Source organism: Pseudochaenichthys georgianus, chromosome 6 (assembly GCF_902827115.2).
Source record: "Pseudochaenichthys georgianus chromosome 6, fPseGeo1.2, whole genome shotgun sequence".
In the NCBI taxonomy this organism is placed as follows: domain Eukaryota; kingdom Metazoa; phylum Chordata; class Actinopteri; order Perciformes; family Channichthyidae; genus Pseudochaenichthys; species Pseudochaenichthys georgianus.
Genome location: NC_047508.1, coordinates 16,720,645 through 16,742,199, shown reverse-complemented (window position 1 = coordinate 16,742,199; position 21,555 = coordinate 16,720,645). Strand labels below are relative to the sequence as shown.

At 39.7% G+C, this 21,555-nt stretch overlaps 1 protein-coding gene across 1 annotated transcript in view; it reads right to left on the bottom strand.

Moving 5' to 3' along the window:
- tspan9a (tetraspanin 9a) overlaps positions 1–3,038 on the bottom strand; it is a 251,899-nt gene extending 248,861 nt beyond the window's left edge. Inside the window, exon 1 of the mRNA XM_034086087.2 lies at positions 2,792–3,038. The gene's annotated coding sequence lies outside the window, so the exon portion shown is untranslated. The remainder of the gene's footprint in view (positions 1–2,791) is intronic.
- Positions 3,039–21,555: the final 18,517 nt, after the last annotated feature.

Genomic DNA, 21,555 nt, shown 5'->3' with positions numbered 1-21,555 from the left:
TGAGGAAGTAAACACAGTCAGAGGCTAACATTGCTGCTTTTGTTTACCGCTGCAGAGAATCAGCCAGTGGGTCCCAGAGGAAAAAACCTCTTGACAAAGGTTAGGATTGTTTCTGGTTCAAAACAGTCCTCTGGAAAGTTAGCAGCCTCTGATGTCAGTGTTGGTTTCATTTTCTAAATCCAAGGCCTTTCTTCTTTGACAGAAGAATGACAAGTAGATGACTTGTAAAATAATCCGACGGTTATATTTGTAAGCCCTTGATTGTACTGTAGTGATATACCCGTACAGTATATTGTATATATTGTTATAGTATTTTTATTTTCGATCTTTCTATACAACACTATCATTTTACTTTAGATATATTTAACACATTTGTATAGGTTATCTTTGACATGTTTTATTGTAATGTGTGCTATTAACAGCTCTTTTATTCCAATTCAAATATATTTTAAGTATTTTTATGATACCTTTTACATGTTTGATTGGACTTGTTTTCATAACAGCTGTTTCATTTTAATACAAATATATGTTTAATATATCGATATTTATAGGTTTGCTTTTACACATTGTACTGTATCTTTTTGTTCTAACAGGCCTTTACATTTTATTCAGATATATGTTAACTATTTTTTGATATTCTTCCCGCTTTTATTGTATTTCTAGTCTATTCCATACTTATGTTCTTGTTTTTTTCGTATTCGCTTTTACATGGGAACCTACTTGTGAACCTGATTCTGATTTATATGATTTGTAAAGTTAGAGAGCAGCCAAAGAGTAAATTCTCCCCTCTAAAAGTTGGCAGAGAGAATAAACCACAAGAGTACAATTCAAAAGAAGATGTATATATGTCTTCTCAACAGTGGGTTGGAGCAGAGGTGGGGGGGCTCTGACCCTATGCCATGGGAGAAGCAGGAATGTGGGGTCAGACAGTGGGAAACCTCTCTCTCCACTCCCATACACCAGAATAGACGTGATCCTCAGCCTACCACCATGGCACAAGAGGTAAAAAAGGAACTGCTGTTTGGATATGGTCCCATTTGACTCTGAGGTATATCTCTTTCTTCATAAGGTGTGAGATGTCCAATCTTTACTAAAGCATGCAATACATATTTCCCCCTGAAGACATCAATCATTTATCAAATAAAACAAGAACCAACACCCATAGTGGTCAACAATCAGTGGCAAACAAGTACACTGCTGCAATGCATGCAGAATAATCTCCACATCTGGTAATTCCATCAATGAATGGTGATGATGAAATGATGTGCTGAGTTCAAATTCACATTTCCTGCCACCTTAAGCAATGCTCAGTCATAACCAAACACAAGCACAGTGATTAGGTTGTTCAACGCTGAAGAGAAAGGGACAATCAGTGAGGAGGAACTCCAGAGATGACAGTATTGTGGCATCTCATTCAGCAGTTGCCTCTGAAAGGACTCAGAATTAATGATTTGATGTTGACCTACACGCTTACGTGAAATCAGGCAAACAATTACTTAAATTACTTCTTTAAATAAAGAAAAATGTTATGCCTTTAAAATGACTTACTTTGTTCCAGTTCCAAGAAGGTCAATGTACATAATAAAACAACTAAAAACACCATATATCAAAGAGATAGAATAATGTGTAGAAGAGAAACATAATGCATAGAAATAATTGAAAGAAATATTAAGTAAAACAGACTTAGTTCATACAAATAAATAAGATGTCAGTAAGTAAATATAATAAACATTTGTAAACACTTGAATATCAGGTACAGTAATCTGATGTCTTTATGAGGCCTTAAGTTTTGTCACTCTTGAAGCTCACATTCAGAGCTGACAACTCGTTATTCCCTGCCAAAAATAAGTAGCCTTTGGTCATAAAATAACAGTAATGGTAATATTATATTCAGGGGTTCATACAATTATTTTAAAACCACTTAACACTCAAAAGTCACTTTTAAAATACACAAACTTAAAGTATAGGAATATTAAGGTAATGTTCTTCCACAAGGTCATAACAAACTGGCTGCCACAGTCTAATTGGCCTACACATTGTAAGGACATTATGTTGTGGTTGATTCATTTCTCATTCATGTGGATGCAACCAGTGTTAGGGGGTAGGGAACTACATGTCAATTAATCAGTTTAACTACATTCAGCTTGCTGGTTATACATTTAATTTGCATAGTAATAGTAATGTACTTATTAATTTACCTCTTTACGTAAAATGTGTGTAGTTTAATAACCAAACTACCAACAGTTTAGGTTGTAAAAGGAGAGGATGTTGTTGTTCTATTGCTTTTCCACTGTAATGGAAGCCCCATTAACCAGAACCCCTTTTTAAATATAATTAATAGATTAATGTTTCTTTTTTTGTGGCATTTAATTTGTTATGGTTATATGACCTATACACAATTGGGAATTTTTGGAAATAAACTCAATTGAGTGGACCTTTTTTGGATGGCAGGTAGTTGTTATTTGAAGTAAATGAACAATTACATGTTTGATTTTTAAATGAGGTTGAACGACTTTTTTAGTAACTCTTAACCTCACCTGATTGATTTAGCTTTGCTCTGCGTCTCATTCTTTTAGTATTAATTAGCTTGCAAAACTATGCTTTAAAATAGCTGTTGTTTGCAACATGTTGTTGCTGGGACAGCACACTGCGAGCTTCTATCGCTGGATACTTCACAGAGAAAAGTTAGACGCCACACGACACTACGATGTCACTAGGCAACGTGACGCTGAATGTTACATAAAAACCAACACTGCTGTCAAAAACTAACTCAAAGGAAACACTGTCTTACCTTGAACTGTGAAGTAGCAGCAACCTGTCACACGACTGGGAAAGCAGAGCAAACTGGCACAGGGAAATCACTGCCCACGCGACTTCAGACCAAACTTTCCAGTCGGAACTATTTAATGTATTACTCCGCTTCTGTCCTGCCAAAAACGTTACGATAACTGCGCCCTTTTACCCAGAAAGTCCGACCCCTCTTCCTGACAACTTTCGGTACCCGTTGTGTCTCTGTTTGATGATGACTTGGGAACAGATTTGTCTGGTTGGTGGAGGAGGAGGAACTGAAGTTTGAGGAAGAAGAAATGGGGCTGTTAGTGACTCCTACAGGCGTGTCACAGCTTTGAGCTTTGTATGAGAAGTAGGCTACTGAGGCTAGGGAGCTCATAAAAACCTGAAACCAGTTTGATTTATTGAAATTAGTCTCAGAGGTAGAACCATATTATATTCATTTGGCCGTCATTTGGCCGAAGAAAGTTTTGACAGCTGACCAGAGAAACTATACATATTAAGAGCAATATAATTTCCTTAAATAGCCTCTAATTTATGAATTAGGAATACATGAAGTTTTAAAAAGCATAGTTGTGTAAATAACTTCACTCTGGGAGAAGATTAACTAAAACCAAGTAACTCTAAATGTAGTTTTGGTTAACTAAAGGTATATAGAAAAAGCAATTCATAAGACAAAAAAGTTGAGTACCAGAAAATATTGCTTAATTACTTAATTGCTTCATGAATCAACACAACAGCATCCAGGGACCGAGACCATACAGTGTTCATATTTCCAAATCACAAACATGCATGGTGTTTAACCAGCCATCGGGCTTCCCTTCTGCCGTGTGTGTAATTAGCAGATTACAATGAATAAAGAGAATTAAATAAAAAGAAAATTAAAAAGCATCACAGCCAACAACTGCTTTAAACTGTTTCTTTTGGAACAACGACTGCTGGAGGGAAGAAACGAGGGCTGCTCAATTCATCGTATTTTAATCGCAATTACGATTTTGAAAACAACATAATCAAAATAAAATGATAATTGTTTTGGTTTTTCAGTTGAATTACACTTAAAGTTCAGGGTAATCAACTGTTAAAAACATACTGTTCAACAGATGTTTTCAAAGAAAATGGATAAACGTTTTTAATAATCGTGATATCAGTTATTGACCCAAATAATCGAGATTATGATTGTTGCCATAATCGAGCAGCCCTAGAAGAAACTGCACAAAAACACACTGTGCAAAATTATTTAGGTGTCGGAAAAAGCAACAAGTTCACAAAGCTGCAGGGTTGATATGTAGTGAGTTTGTAGGTGAATGTTTGCATGCATTTCCATGTGTCTATTGGAACAGTGATGGAGTTGTAATAATCAGAAGAACAGAAGCAGGAAAAAAGTGCTTCTGCTTTTGGGCGCTCTTCAACAATCATTTGACTTGTAATGAAATTGATTTGTTCACTAGGTGAAAGGCATTTGTATGGGTGGGAACATTTGAAGTCATCATGAGTGTGTGGATTTCCCCTGCTGTCATGTTTACACTTTTACTAACAGAGTCTTACTGAGACAAATTTAAAATACATAATCATTGTGATTGTCAAGTGATCATGCTGCATGGTCTACTGATGGATTGGATCATTTGGAGCAGAAAGCAGACCGTGTGTTTAAACTGTGTGTGATGACAAAAAAGCACTTCTCTTTCCCATCTGTGTCCAGTAGCAATACTATAATGTTAGAGCAGTAGTGCATTTAATGCTTATCCAAAACAGCTAAGTGGCCAGTTTAATATTCATGACATGTCAGAGTGGAATCGTTTCATGTCAATCTAAGAAAAAAATGTGTACATCACAAAATGTCAAACTAGTCCTTTCTGTTTTGTTTAGTATTTTCTTTTCTCAGAGTATGCAATATAGATTAATTGCTATACATATTTGTGGCATTCCCCTGTTAGTATTTTTAGAGCATTGTTTTGTTGGTTTCCTCTGACTCAAAAATAGAAATGATAACAGATTTGTTCCCCTATTTATTTCTTCTCTCTCACTGCCGTTGACATTCTAATGAATCATTGCAGCCTACAAACATTCCCAGCCAGGGTTTGGTCAGGAATCCTTCTGAGTCAGGAATGACAATACGGCACTCACTTCCTATAGTGAGTGGGGGGCTGTTCTATGAAGGTCACGTGTCTCACACATCTATCAAAGCAATAAGACATCAACAACGTTGGAAGCTGTACATCTTGATTCAATTACTAATTTGAATTGCAGCAGGGGCCATAATATGACTCTAATTTGTCCCTCGTCTCAGCAGCAGTAATGTGTATGTGAGAGCAGTCCAGGTGCAGCATGCTGGGCTAATGACCTGATAGCCAGCATGGGAAGCATCTCGAAGAGAGCCGGACCTGCACTAACCACAGTACCTGCATTCCTTTGATAATCACTGAAGCCTTTCCCTCCCCGGAAAAAAAGATGGATGCAACGTAAAGCAAGCTGGGAAAGAATGTGATGTGTGCTCAGATTATGATTTATGGCAAGTGTATTCATCACATTAATAAATGTACCATAGTGCAATTTCACAAATGTGTACCCTAGCATCATTAAATGTAAGGTGTGGAGTATTAGCCAGGTGGAGAAACACTTTGAACAACAGGGAAAGCATTCATTATGATCTTATCATTATGACTAAGTGCTTGGTTTTATACTCAATTAAGAGAGCCATTATCTCTAAAATGTCTTATTGTAGCAAGACTGTCTGCAGAATCAAGGCAAACAATATGCTTATGTTGAATGTAAGGGCTACATTTAACTAAGTATAATTACCAAAGTGCATTAACGTATATACTGTGTGCCTTTGCTTTGGTGTAAACACATTTTAAAACCTTTGGTTAAGCTGGAAAATGCCAAACTTTGATATTTATTGGAGATCATTATGAAGAGATGGAGTTTTACAGATTTGTGGTTTTCACAGGACAGCAACACTTCATGATCTTATACAATATGAACCATTGCTGAGTAAATTATCTAACTCTAACCCTTCCATATACACTAGTAAAATGCAACTAACACATTAATGAAGCAGTAATATTAATACGGAAACTTTGTTAAACACTGACAGAGACCATTGCCTATTACCATGGATACTTACCAATACATTTTGGTGATAAAACTTACATACTTTTAATTTGAGCAGCAGTGAAGTGACTTCACACTGCAGTAGTGTTACTTTTTAAATGAAATGTATAATTTGAAGCTACAGTTACAGACATGTTGCACCATTTATATTATTGTTGTATGAGAATATACTGTACAGTACAGTTGTCCATACAAATCTCCACAAGTTATGTCTTGCAGGTATGATATGTGTTTTGTAAAGCTGTCCACTTTCGTTCCTTTGTCTTCATCCTGTCTCTTACTGTACATCTCTGATATGTTAGTGGCCAACAGATAACAGTTCATCTTCAGATGACGAGAGACATAGTGACTCATTTTTACAAAGACATTTTAATGATCTTAATCAGACCCAATTAGGCATAGCTCATTCATTTAAAGTGCAATCAGGGTGTGTTTGTTGTTGTAGCTGCTGGTCCCACTGTGCGGACTGCTGGCTGGCACAGGTGTAAGATGTCCCCCCCCGCTTTGTCAGGGCACAGACAAGAGGGCGACCTTGAACAAACTGAACCTAGACACTTGAGTTTAATCTTTTTTTTTAATCATGCTTTACTTACATAATAATGCCAGATCATTAGTCCTTTTGCTGTTTAAGGAACCGCGGGGTGCATTCTATTGGGCTGAAAAGCATTAGATGTTTGTGAATTATAGCTGTGAAGGTAGTAGATTAATGATGTGTGTGCCTGAGGTACTGAAGAACTGGATCCCTTGATTGTTTTTTTTAAAGGTCAAATAAGAAATGTGTCTTGATTCCAGAATAGCGAGCAGTGAACTAGAGTAAAGGCAGTGGTGGAAGGGATCAGAACCTAAGTAAAAGTAGCAATACATGTCAAAAGTGAATTTTTTAAGAAAGATTCAGTTATGTGCGTAGCATGAAGAATAACATATGTAATGTTATTGGATTAGATTATAATTGTTGATGCATTAATGTGTTCATTACTCTTATGTGGCAGCTGGTAAAGCTTGAGCTAATTTAAACTCCTAGCAAAACCCACGCAGCTAGACCAAGCAGCAACCTCCGATATTAAAAATAAAACTATGATTTCTTGAATGGCCAATTGAGGCTGGTCTAAAAGTGAGCAATTGACAAGGACCACATAACTAGAAACCCAAGTGTTTACAGTCTGCTATAACAGCATTTTTAGTCTCTTAGGCTATTTTCGAGCTATTTTCGAGCGATATGTGGGTGCCGTCACAAGACATTAGTTTCTCTGATCTGTATGATCTTCTGTCTCATCTGGGCCCACCTTAGCTCGACCGACTATCCACTGACTGACCACTAACTGACCACTAACTGTCCTCCGACGGCCCAATGACCGTCCAACGACCGACCAAAAACCGCCCAAAAACCTTCCAACAACCGTCCACCTCTCTGCTTATTTTTGCATTAGTAAGGCTGAGTTTGAAATGAAAAACCACATTGAGAACACTTCAAATGTTCATAAAGTTGTCTTTGTTATTCCATAAATTATTCTTCCTTGCTAAAACATTAATATACAATTACAGTTTTGTTACTGTGCTAGTAGCTTCTAATGTAGCATTGAGCTGCTAGCGTCAAACAGAGACCAGAAGCATGCTACACTCTTTTCAATTTATGATGATATGATATTGACAACAAATTTGTTTTTCACAAATTGATCAGTACTCACCAAGACCAACAATTTGATTCGTAAAATTAGCAAACTTTACTATTTGAAAAGTAAAATATATTACCAACCTCCGTAAACGTATCACACATTTTCCAAAGTTATTTGGCATGACAGTGTGATACTGCATAAAGGATCAAGGTTGCAGTGAAACCTTGTTATTAATTATTCACAGAGCCCTGCGCTACTGTTGCACATCAGCTGTCTAAACCAATGCCCTTCAAACAACCCTTGTGTATTCACAGCTTAGTATCATGCCCCTCAAACAGCAGAGCTGAAAAAGAAAATAACCCCCGCCCTCACAAGCCTCGCAGGGTGCCGTGCAAATCAATGGGTCAATGGTCAATCACCTCCTTCAGCACTGAAGATCTCCAGCAGTGACCAATAGGAGATGGATAGAGAAACACGGCTGGGCTCAGGATATATTTAGTTTCCAAGGCAGTTTGTGTTAACAAGCATCCCAGCTGTGTCATTGTCTGAGGAATGAACTCTGGAGCAAATAATACGAGATAGAACTGGCTGTGCAGATCTCACACTGAGCAATACAAAATGTCAATTCATAAACATAGAAGAGATTGGTTTTCTTTCATTCTCTTTTATCCTGCAAAAAGCTTGGTTTCCTCTGTGTCCATATGTCAAAGCACTCGCCTCTCTGGGAGTGTCCAGGGCTTTCCACTCAGTAGTTAAACCTTCACACTGACTCTTGATTGCAGGGTGGAAAAGGGCTTTCGTTTTATGACTCAAGATCTCAACAGGGAACTCGCCATGGCAGCTCATATACTATCCTAAATAGCTTTAGTCATATTGGATTACATGCTGCATTTTGCTGGATTTAACATGCAGCAGTTAGGGAACAACGAGGCTCTATATGCTTGTAGTTGACAATCCCCGTGTGTAATGTACATTTTAAAAGCTATTACAGTAACACACATCATTCATCATGGTCACAAATTAACCCTGAAGCAAGTGACAATTGTGACTCTTTATAAGTCTCTGGGCTTTAAAACATGTGTAGCTGACATCCAGCAAACCAATGACTTTAATACAGGCAGTCAAATCAGTATGTAAGTATATCCAAAGCAAACAGTCTGTCCAAACTATGACACCAGTCAGAATCACTCACTATACTTCCTTTATTTTTCAGCAGTAATGGGCAGCCAAGAAGCTGAGAGGTCAAAGGATGGGACACACTGCTGACACACTTTTTACCAGCCGAATGATTAAACAAAAAGGATTTCTGCAGCTGCTCCCTCTGCTATTGACCAGTTGTATCCGCTGTTCCTCATCGCACCGGCCACCTGCTCTGATCCTGCATGAGGATACCAACATGGTACAACATTTTACTGAAAGTAAAAAATCTAATACTGGCAGCAGCCCAAGATTGACAGCAGTTTGTTTTCAGTATTCATGGTAATTGATGTATATGAAGAAAAGAAAAGCAGAATCAATCAATCCGTGCCAATGTCAAAAGTAGTGCATGTTACCCCAATTGCAATAAATGGTGTCATTTCAGTTATTATGTTTTACTGGCCTGACCACACCTTTACCATAGTTTAATTTCCATTGCCACTTTATTTCCAGGCATTAGCCATACCATGCTACAGGATCATATCATCATACAGAAACTTTTTCACACGCCTCTGCAACTTAGCATCTGTATGTAAAGCACCGGCTTTCCACTAAGCCCAATGCAAAACATCCATGGGAATATAAGACGCCCAGAGCAACTACAGCTGCACCACGTACTTAACTTCATATCTCACTAAAGTTATGCAACAATCATACTCCTTTCAACATTATATTTTCCTTAACCTTACCGGTAGTTTTGTTTCTTAAACCTAAGTAAAGCCTTGGGTTAACCACCACATTAAAAAAGGGGTCCTGACAAAGCGGCTGCATTGAACAAACTGGAAGTGGTTGAGGCACTGCAGTTCTAAATCTATGTTTTACACCTTTATTGCATTTCACAGATTCATGATAGTGTGAAAAAAGTGATTAAGGATATGAATTCAGTTTGAATGGGTTAAACTGACACTTTACATAATACACATTGTTGTAATATTGAAGTTCAGATATTCAGATTTGTATGTTTAAGTAATGTCTGTGGTTGAAGAATGTTACTTAATGTAAAATATGTATAGGCATGATGATTAACACATGATGGATATCCTCCCTCTGGAGTCGGTGGACGCGCCGGCGCAGTTTCTTATATTTATATAAATAGTTGGTTGAAAAAAACATATTTATAATAAATTGTTGGTTGAAAAAAAAAAGTTGAATGCTCAATTTGCACAATGTACACATCACATGAACCTTGGTATGTAATATGAAGTCATTATTCAGTCCTAATGTATCTCAGTCCCTGCTGTGGTGAAAGTAGAGTGATCATTTGCATATATAGCAATACCAGAGATTGTCCTGAACATTTTGATATTTAACACATGGGGTGCCATGTGAGAAGAAATACATTTAAAAGGGGATTTAAGAAAACATCAAAAATTCGAGAAAATACCCTTAGACTCCAGAGGGTTAATGCGCTGTCAGGTATACAGCCAAATAAACAGAATGTGTGTGCTTTGGACAGCTACTAATCTCCTCCACTTTAAACCCACAAACCTGAACTGTACTTCTCTAAAAATAGTGCAATTTCAGGTTGAATAAAAGTAATATTCAAAGGTTGCATAAGGGATACTAGGCTTTCCCCTAAGAGAAGGAGCCATAAAGCCATCATCAAACACCTGCAAGAGTGAGGTGGAGTGCTTACTTTGTATTACAGTAATTCTCTGCACGCTATCCTAGAGTGGAAAGACACCACTCTGCACACTGCAGTAACAGAGTTCATACCTTTGTGATGGCCTGTTTGGAAATATTCTGACCTTCTGAAGGGGTCACAGAACAGTCATGGCTTTTCGTTCTGCTTATTACCACAGCAGCGTGTGTTTCATGGGTTGTTGGCACACCAAAACCCAGCAGAGTGAAACTGATTGGCTGTGATTGAGACAAGAGAGAGGGAAAGACAGCATCTAAAGACAATCAACAATAGCCTGGTGAATGAAGTGCAAAAGAAATAATCTACCGTTAATGTAACATTGAGCAAGTCTCCAGGACTCCTGCTGTGAATATCAATATCAATACAGCTCCACATTCCAATTTCTGAAAAATGGCAATCCCTGATTCCTGTTTTAGCATTTAGTACTTGATAGTAAAACAGCTGGCACAAGTTGTTATCCTTTGGATTTTCATGAAAATAAACCCAATTTTTGATGTCGAGTTTTTTATCTATTTCATTCCTTATCATTTGAATGATATGGTACTGAAGAGATATAAACACAGGCAAACAAATAAACACACCACAGTCCACCAACTGCCAGCCCGCAAATAAACTAACATCCACCCTGCCATCTTTGTGCAGTTAGAGCTGAGATAGTGAGACCATGTGAAGATGCACTGAGAAGTATAATCACACCGCGTCATCCACGCTGTGTGTGTACGTGACCTCCCTGAGGATGTTACCTTGAAATGGTTTCTGTATCCTTGGGGATACAATCCTTTGACAAACTGTGTCCATGTGTAAAATGGGTGTAATAAAAGTGCAGTAACAGTGTAATATGGATGTTGTAAAAGTGTAAAATGGGTATGATAACTGAGTAATATGGGTGTTATACTGTATGATTATAGTGTAATAGTGCTGTTTTAATGTGTGATTTGGCTGTAATAACTGTGTAACATGGGTGTAAAAGTTGTGTAATAGGGGTGTTTTAATGCATAATAATATGCATAATATTAACACTGTAATACGGGTGTAATGTAGAAATGACCAATCAATTAATTTTACATCATATTTTTGATTGAAAGGTTTACTAAGCCGATCTTCTGTCTGATCACAGAGAATCATTCAAATGTTAATTACCCAAAGGACTGAGATTAAGTGTGTTCTTAATCCTGCACTTTTTAAACTTTTAAAAAGGGACAAAGTGAAAGGTGAACGAGGTTGAGTCTGCTGGATCGCAAGGTTCCTTAAGCTTCTACGTTTCTCTATCCACCTCTACTGAAATACTTCCACATATTTTCTGAAGAACACGCCAGGAATAACATGTACAATTTGATCTCTGTCACAGTACAGTGAAAGCCTGCGTTCTTTATAAAATGAGGTGGGTGTGTGTCCGGGGAGACTTTTTATGGCGTGAAAGCTTGCACATTACAGTTACTATGGGAACTGGGACTTTGTGGTTATTCCAGTGGTGCTCTAATTAGTTGTAAAGAAAGAGAAACTTTGGAGGGGAAAGAAACAGCAGTGAGCACATGCACAGGAGAAGTAAGCAGGGTGGTGCATATGTGTTCATGTGTTAGAGCAATTATGGTGCAAGGTCAGGTTGAAGGGTGAAACCGCCTGCACCAGGGGGCTTATTAGGAGTCATGATGGATTGCTGGTTACACGGCACGGTTCATTTGCAGCGTTCTCATGACTCACCTGATCATCTCAGCTCTGTCTCCTTCCTTAAATGCCTACAAACAGGATAATCTACCCACAGGCACAACTGAGAATGACAGGAGAGTTTATGCACATCATGCTTCGGAATTAAACATCTGTCCATTCCTGTAATGAGGGAAATTATATATTTTACTCATGGAGCGATATGCCCTGAAATGCTGCCGCGGCACATTAGACTAAAAGCACATTTGACCAGACACTTCAACTGACATCATAATTATAATATCATATTCCAGAAATGCTCAGAGGCAGAATGTTGACTCTCAAGGTAGTCATTATTACAAAACAGCCCTCTCTTTGAGGCTGCAAATCAACAAATAATGAAGAGCTTTAGCATGTAGGAGCTTTAGGGTCCCTGGCGGCTGATATCATCAAAGTGTGTCCCTCTGCCTGTCTTTTTGTGAGGCCCCTGTGTCTGAGTGTGCATGATAAGTAGCATCTGAAATCCAGCCATCTGGATCACGGGTGTACCTTGGCAGCCATGCTCCACTAATCACCCTCTGTAAACATACAGTAGTGTATACGTAAGCCGTGATGAGTCTTTTGCTACAGCCCGAGGATGGCAGTGTACATTCTCCTTGTCTTTTGATACAGATGGCATGGCTAGATAATACGTTGTCAGAGCTCCCCCGAGGGGCCTCCTCTGTTTAGATTAAGGTCTCTCAAACCCATGTACCACAGCCATAAAACTCCACGGTGGAAAATCAGTGATGTCCTGAGCCTTTTTTAGGAAATAATTACGTAATATGTGACAACCAATTATCCGCTCTGAACTTCTGGCTTCACTTTTTCATACTGCAGAACCACAGACAGCCTCCTAATAGCATTATAATGGTGGCTATACATAACATAGTGACTGGCAAAATACACTGCGATGACCTAAAGAGATATTGATTTAGTGTAAAATATAAGGAATGTTGGCTGCTAAACCCAACATCTTGTTCATTTAATGAGAAATAAATAACAGAATATTTTTTTAGCTTTACGTCAAGGGATTGGGAGAGCTGCAGGTCCTGAGTCTGATCTCATTCACAAACTGTGGCAGTGTGATCACAGTTACTATGCAGCCTGTCTGGGTGGTATGGGCGGACAGCTTATGCACTCTTTAGATCAGGCCATGTTTATTCTGATGCAAAAGTCAGCACTGAAGCCACTAACATGCAATCTATGAAGCCCTTTGTCGTCTCCAACTGAGAAAATTGATATTAAATAAAGGCTATTCCTTTTTCAGGGTCATTGCTAAAAGGCATAAATGATTTTGGAATTGGGACCAAACAACATGTAATTGCACTTTTTGGGTTTTTTGTGTATTCTGAGCAAGCGTTACAGCAATTCAGGAAAACTACAACCTTTCACAGTTCATGCAAAGTAGAGCTGCCAGTTCTCTTCTGAAAGAAATACGGGACAGAGGCTGGAGGTGCTTTCTAGTTTCAATACAAAGCGGATGTGAAACGGTTTACATAATAGTCTGGATCCTGCTTTATAAAAGCTGACAGATGTATGCAGTCAAGAACAACTTAATAGTAGATCATAAATCCTACATATTTAAGTCCAGAAATCAATCAATTTTGTCATTTTGAAATATTTACTTCTTGGTAACATACAGTAGATGCAGGGCTCATGATGAGCTGCTGTTGATGGTGTGTTAACCACTAACACAGTTGCTGGGCCGGAATTACAACATTGGACACCATTTAATTCAATAAAAACGTTCTAAAGAGGAACAATATTACTACCCAAGCTAACAAGCTTGTCGACATTAAGCAAGGTCGATTTTAAGCTCAGCTCAAATTTCAACACTACTTAAAAGCTGCATTTGTGTGGAACAGCTCCACAGAAATCACAGCTGACTGCAGGAGAGAGGAGAACAATGTAAAAGTATGACTGCAGAAAGATGATTGGCTGCTGGAGATTGTAGTTCAATCAGGAGAGACATGATGTATGGAATACATATTTATTATCGGTCACATTATATCAATGAAACATAATGATGACAGTTCATCACAAATGAATGAAATGTTGTTTTGGCGATTAGGCCCAGGTTTTAGTAGGATATCAATCGGGAAGGGAAGAACCGTTTCCGATGAACCCCCCTGGGTCTAGACACTGGTGGTGGTGATAAGTGGTTAGGTCCGGTTGGAAGGGAGAAGGTTAAGCTTGGTCCTGAGTTCAATCAATCGATCAATCAATGTTTAGTCATATAGCCCAATATCACGAATGTTACATTTGTCTCAGTGGTCTTCACAGTGTGTACAGAATATCAGTATGACAATACGACACGCTCTGTCCTTAGACCCTCACATCGTACAAGGAAAAACTTCCGAAGAAAACCCACAGTTTAAAGGGAAAAATGGGAGAAACCTCAGGGAGAGCAACAGAGGAGGGATCCCTCTCCCAGGACGGACAGACGTGCAATAGATGCCGTGTGTAAATTGAAAAGATAATACATTTGCAACATAGGTAGTCCAGATGTTTGGAAATGCATGTGTGTGCATGCATGGAGTTGAAAGCAGGAGGCGAAGGGGTGGAGGAGGGTTGCGCGTTGACACCTGGAAGACAGCTGATAGAACAGGGGAGAGCATATATAGAGGGATTAACAGGTGCGATAATTAGGCTTGTAAATGGAGGGGCGTGATAGGTTTAGCTGAGGAGAGGCGCTCCCTGTCATTTAGATGCAGGGAGCAAGTATTGCCATGACGAGCAATACGGAGTGTTAGGTCTTCCTGTCTGAACTTGCGCTAAGCTTCATTACAATTTAAATAGTTAAGAGTGGACGTCCAAAATGAGTTGATAATATGCAGCTGAGGAGTGAATTAATGTACAGTATAGCCAGTTTTCCTGACTAAACTTGTGCTTTAGCTTAATTTAATAATCTAATATAAGAGGTTAAACTCAAGTGGATGGTGCAAAACAACTACGTCCTCACATTGATTGACTTCTCCCTCGAAGGATCCATTCCATTCCACTGAATGTTCTGCAAGATGTTGCTGTTTTACATGGTAGTGAAGGCAAGTGGTTAGACCTTTCCGACATAAACAGGGATAGTATATTTTTAACTTGAACAAAGTATGAGCTGTTTAATGAGCCTGAGGTCAATTAAAACTAAAATACCACCATAGCCTTGCCTCTTCATTAGCATTGTTTGCACTGCCAAGACAACAAAACATGAATACTTCGGAACGACCAAGAACAATGTCAAAGTTCCTTTAATTCCTCGGGCTATCTCGTCTTAATAACAAGAGCATTTGTAAGATGTTTAATTATTACTGACGCCCTCTTTATATAGGGCAGAGGTGATATTATTTATAGAACACTTTTTATTTTTAAACTTGGCTAAAGCACAATCACCGGTGAAAGTGCCCCGCTTCTGTTGCGTGCAGGTGCGGACTGGGGGGAAAAAGTGGCCCGAGGATTAATTGACAGACAGGCCCACTTAATGTGTGGCATGTATCGGCCGGCCGGCGACGAAAGTATGTTACTTAACAAAAAACCCTATGCATTTTATGTTATTTTGGACAATTATTCATATAGTAATCACATTACCTGAGCCCTTGAGTTGCCTAGAGCAAAATAGTTACAGCATATATTTAGTGATTTTAATGTTAACAGATCATTGATGCAATTACATTTTGACCCAATTTGCCTGACTTGACACATGGAATAAAACATGGGCGTAGGAAGCATCCTCAATGTGGGTGAGACAATTTAACAGGGGGTGTGGGCAGGTGGTGGACCTCACCTCCTCTAGGGGATGTTGAAGTTAAATGCATCAATCTGGTGCACTTTGAGAGCAAAATTAGAGACTAAATCTATGGCAGTCAGTAGGGGCTTGGACTGTGAGCCGTAGGGTCGCCGGTTCAAGTCCCCGACCAGACCTACATTTGGTAGGTCTGGTGGTGCCCTTGAGCAAGGGCACCACGGCACCACGGCATCCCCCCTCACTCCCATTGCTCCCCGGGCGCTGTACACTAGCTGCCCACTGCTCCTAGTACTAGACTCCTGGTACTGGGATGGGTTAAAAGCAGAGAACACATTTCACTGTGTGTGCTGTGTGCTCTGCATGTGTGACCATTAAAGAGGGCTTCTTCTTCTTCTTCTTCTTCTTCTTCTTCTTCTTCTTCTTCTTCTTCTTCTTCTTCTTCTTCTTCTTCTTCTTCTTCTTCTTCTTCAACACCCATATAAAACAGAACTGTAAACAGATTTACTTTTTCTTTCAACATTTATTTGAACAGCAAGTGGAGGCAAAAGTGACTGCACCCAAAACAATAAACCTGCTAGCTAATTAGCCTAAACTCAGTAACAGAATGTGGGCAACACGTTCTTCTCCACAGCCGCGCGACCTCTGAGTCAGACGTCACTTCCCCCTTTTCTATCCTACGGGTACAGCCGTACAGCCACTCCACCTGAACCCCGTTTCCCTGCCAACCCCCCCCCCTATGCAAGCCCCTCCGTCTGAACCCAGGGCTCGCTACAATACTGTATACACAAACTATACAAAAACGCCTTTAGGCTTTGGAGCTTGTTTATCCATCTGTAAGCAACTGCCAGCTAGGTCTCTCATGCCCCTTTCACACCAGCGCCTTTTCAGCTCCGGCTCGGAGCTAGAGCCTGAAAAGCGCCGGGTTTTCCTGTTCACACCGCAGCGGCGCCGGCTCTTAGCTCCGGAATCCGCTTCATTTCCAGCTCCAAAAAATTGTCGGTCCAGAGGCAAGAGCTTTGGAGCTAAGAGGCGACGTCGCTTACGTCTCTCTTACGTCGAGGCGTGCAGGAAACTAAACCCACCTCCCCTGAACATGGGTTATGTTATGCCTGCCTACAAGCAGTAGTAGCCTACCTATAAACACACTTTATAAAGTCAGGCAACACTAACCAGGCTTCGTGTGATTCTGTTTATTTGTACCTTACTTTGACCATCCGTTCACTGTTATCGATCATTGTGGAGAGGCAGACGTGTTGTTTTGTATTATTGCAGCTATCGGATGCAAGTAGTCAGTTTAGCTTCGGTTGCTATGCTAACATCACCCGTTTTATACCAGAGAAACTTTCATAACAGCGTTGTGATACCAAACAGTGTCAATTCAGACTGACACACATTCACTTAGGCTAAGGCAGTGGTTCTCAAACTTTGTCTGCCATTCCCCACTTTGAACAGGTGGGCCTTTTCAAGCCCCACCTGTTCCTCATCGCTCCAATAAAATGGTAGGCCAAGCTTAAAATTGTCAAATGTATCGTTCTATAACAGGGGTCTCCAACTTTTTTTAGGATGAGGGTTACTTTCAAAAAATAAAACAAGTCGTGAGCTACTTTTACTCCTCTTTTTTGTTTTTTTGCAGTGTATATATTTAGCACATTTTAACATTATTATATGCTACCTTTAACCTTTGTGTGCTGTTTGGGTCTGTGGGACCCATTTTCAGTGTTTACTAAAATAAAATGTATGCAATTTAATTATTTTAACCTGCTTGATATGGTGGTGGACGTCACATCCTCGAGGGTCCGGGGGCATGCACCCCCAGGAAGATGTTTTTTAAATGTTGAAGTTGAATGCATCAATCTGGTGCACTTTGAGCTAGGGCTGCTCAATTAAATCGTATTTTAATCGCAATTACGATTTTGGCTTGCAACGATTATGAAAACAACATAATCGAAATAAAACGATTTTATTTTTTTTTAAATAGGTTTTTCAGTTGAATTATACTTAAAGTTCAGGGTAATCAACTGTTAAAAACATACTTTTCAAATGATTTTCTTCAATAAATTGATGTTTTTCAAAGTAAATGGTTAATCGTTTTTAATAATTGTGATATCAATTATTGACCCAAATAATCGAGATTATGATTTTTGCCATAATCGAGCAGCCCTACTTTGAGCCCAACATGAATTTATGGATACAGCTCTCAACACTCAGATGAAAGGGAGCTGTATACTTTTCAATAATCCAAACATCTTTAGAATATGATCACAACAAATCATTTAAACTTGTTTATTCTTATCTTATGTTACCTAGTTAGCATTCTTTCTTTTTATTTATGCATATTTGACTAATCACTCCCCTTTTAAACTTTTTACTGTCCTATAGTACACATTGGAATGATTTCTTACTTTATTTTGTACAACTTTATTAAATCGATAAAGGTGTGCTCTCTCTTGCTCTCTCGCTCCACATTGCTTTTCTTCCCGACTGCAACGCTGTTGTGTGTGTCCCTTTCAAACGTGTGTATGAGAGATTTTTACCAGTGGCGAGCCTGTCTCTGAGGGCCTAAGATATTCTACAAAATAATATTTAAAAACATTAAAGCAAATTATATTTTTTAAATATGTTTTTAGTAATATTTGTCAATAGTTTTACCAAAAATAACTTGATTAAATTGTATTTAAAATAACATTTCCAAAGAAATAAATCCTTTGAATCTGCCTATTCAGTTTCTGTTTGAATGTGAAGCGTTAAATGAAAGAAGCTCCTCTCTGCGAGTTTGTGAAGACAGGAGCTGATTGGACGTCCAGCTTGATTACACTTAAGACATACAACTGCAACGAAAGTAACAAACACAATGCAATATCCTTTTCAATTTCAAAGAACACAAATTGGGTTATCTACAGGTGTTGTTTTGTGTGGTAGAGGGTCGCTTTTCATTGATGCGTTTTGCACCCCGGGCGGGTCGTTGTTTTGATATTCCACCAGTGTATAAATAATAAATAAATGCGGAATTTTTTTTGTGGAAAATCTCAGTTTTTTTTTTTTTTTTTTAATAATTTTTTTTTTTTCGCGACCCACCTATCACATCTCTGCGCCCCACCAGTGGGGCGCGCCCCACACTTTGAGAAACGCTGGGCTAAGGGGAACTGGGGATATGCATCAGCTGCTTGTGTGAGTCGGACAGTGAATACTTTAGAGCGGCCGCTGCAGTGTGAGCTAACCGGGAGCTAAAGGGAGAATAAACTCCCGTGGAAGAGCAGCCAGCACTGCAGCGGTCGGTAAATGCTACAGAAACACATTAATAAACAATGAACCACGGCACTCTGGAGCAAAGTATAAGGTTAGAGAAGTCGTTATTCAATTTATTCTGGCTTCGTGTGATTAAAAGCAACACGATCATCGACCCGACGCAGTTGTTGTTGTTGTTGTGAGCGCCGTAATGGCTGCCGTTGGGGAGCAAATCAGCGATGTAAACGGTGACGTCATGACGCAGCAGGGGCAGCTCTGGGGCGCCAGTGGGTGGTGTGAACAGAGCGGGAGCTGAAAAGGGAAACCGGAGCTGAACCAGAAAAGCTCCCGCTCGGAGCTAGAAACTGAAAAGCGCTGGTGTGAAAGCCGCATCAGTCACTCAGTCCTGATCGTTCACTGCGCAGTGACAGCTGCTACGGGCCTGATGTGTGAAACTGATAGATAGAACAAAGGTAGCCTATCAAAACGGCTGGGCTGGGCTGGAACACTTACAAATATGGGCCGGTAGGATTTAGGTAAGCAAAACAAATAAAAGGGAGTGGCCGGAACACTTACAAATGTGGGCCGGTAGGATTTAGGTAAGCAAAACAAATAAAAGGGAGTGGCCGGAACACTTACAAATGTGGGCCGGTAGGATTTAGGCAAAAAAAAAAAGTCCCGGTATTCCCAATCGCTAGTCCGCCCCTGGTTGTGTGTCTGAATCTTCTCCTCACACCCCATCTAAAAATAGTTATCATAGCTCCACATGATAACAAACTGACAGTTTTGTAATGGCTTGGCAGCAGAGTGCAAAATACATTTGGCAAGCATGGATGATGTCTTTTTGAAGTTAAATAACTGTTTCAGGCTGCGATGAAATCCCTGTCACCATGTTTCCTGTGTTAATGCGTAAAGATACACTGACCAAAAATATAAATGCAACACTTTTGTTTTTGCTCCCATTTTTCATGAGATGAACTCAAAGATCTAAAACATTTTCTATAAACACGAAATAACCATTTCTCTCAAATATTGTTCACAAATCTGAAAAGATCTGTGATAGTGAGCACTTCTCCTTTGCCGAGATAATCCATCCCACCTCACAGGTGTGGCATATCAAGATGCTGATTCGACAGCATGATTATTGCACAGGTGTGCCTTAGGCTGGCCACAATAAAAGACCACTCTGAAACGTGCAGTTTTGCTTTATTGGGGGGGGTCTGGGGGGGTCCGAAAACCAGTCAGTATCTGGTGTGACCACCATTTTCCCCACGCAGTGCAACACATCTCCTTCGCATAGAGTTGATCAGGTTCTTGATTGTGGCCTGTGGAATGTTGGTCCACTCCTCTTCAATGGCTGTGCCAAGTTGCTGGATATTGGCAGGAACTGGAACACGCTGTCGTATACGCCGATCCAGAGCATCCCAAACATGCTCAATGGGTGACATGTCCGGTGAGTATGCTGGCCATGCAAGAACTGGGATGTTTTCAGCCTTCAGGAATTGTGTACAGATCCTTGCAACATGGGGCCGTGCATTATCATGCTGCAACATGAGGTGATGGTCGTGGATGAATGGCACAACAATGGGCCTCAGGATCTCGTCACAGTATCTCTGTGCATTCACAATGCCATCAATAAAATGCACCTGTGTTCGTCGTCCATAACATAACCCTACCACCACCATGAGCCACTCGATTCACAACATTGACATCAGAAAACCGCTCACCCACACAACGCCACACACGCTGTCTGCCATCTGCCCTGAACAGTGAAAACCGCGATTCATCCGTGAAGAGAACACCTCTCTAACGTGCCAGACGCCATCGAATGTGAGCATTTGCCCACTCAAGTCGGTTACGACGACGAACCGGACTCAGGTCGAGACCCCGATGAGTGCGACGAGCATGCAGATGAGCTTCCCTGAGACGGTTTCTGACAGTTTGTGCAGTAATTCTTTGGTTATGCAAACCGATTGTTGCAGCAGCTGTCCGAGTGGCTGGTCTCAGACGATCTTGGAGGTGAACATGCTGGATGTGGAGGTCCTGGGCTGGTGTGGTTACACGTGGTCTGCGGTTGTGAGGCCGGTTGGATGTACTGCCACATTTTGGTTATTTTGTGTATATAGAAAATGTTTTAGATCTTTGAGTTCATCTCATGAAAAATGGGAGCAAAAACAAAAGTGTTGCATTTATATTTTTGTTCAGTGTAGTTTTTTATGCAGTTAGACCACAAATACAATTCAAGTACTTGTAGCACACTGAAATGTGTTTCCATTATTTTTGTCTGAGCCTTTTACATAATAATCTCCAGTAATCCTGTTTTTTAATTATCCACAGAGACGTGTTTGCTGCTCTCATTGAATTCTGCCACTTACTGTATGCAAAAGGATCTAAAATTGAGCAAAGGTGGTCTACGAAAATCCATAATTGCCTTTATATTCTAAATATTGACACATTGCTCAATGCAAACCTTGTTGCGAATGCGAATGCTAGTGATTATCATTTCTTTTGATCACTGTCAATGGTAATGTAAACATACGTGATTCACTGATTAA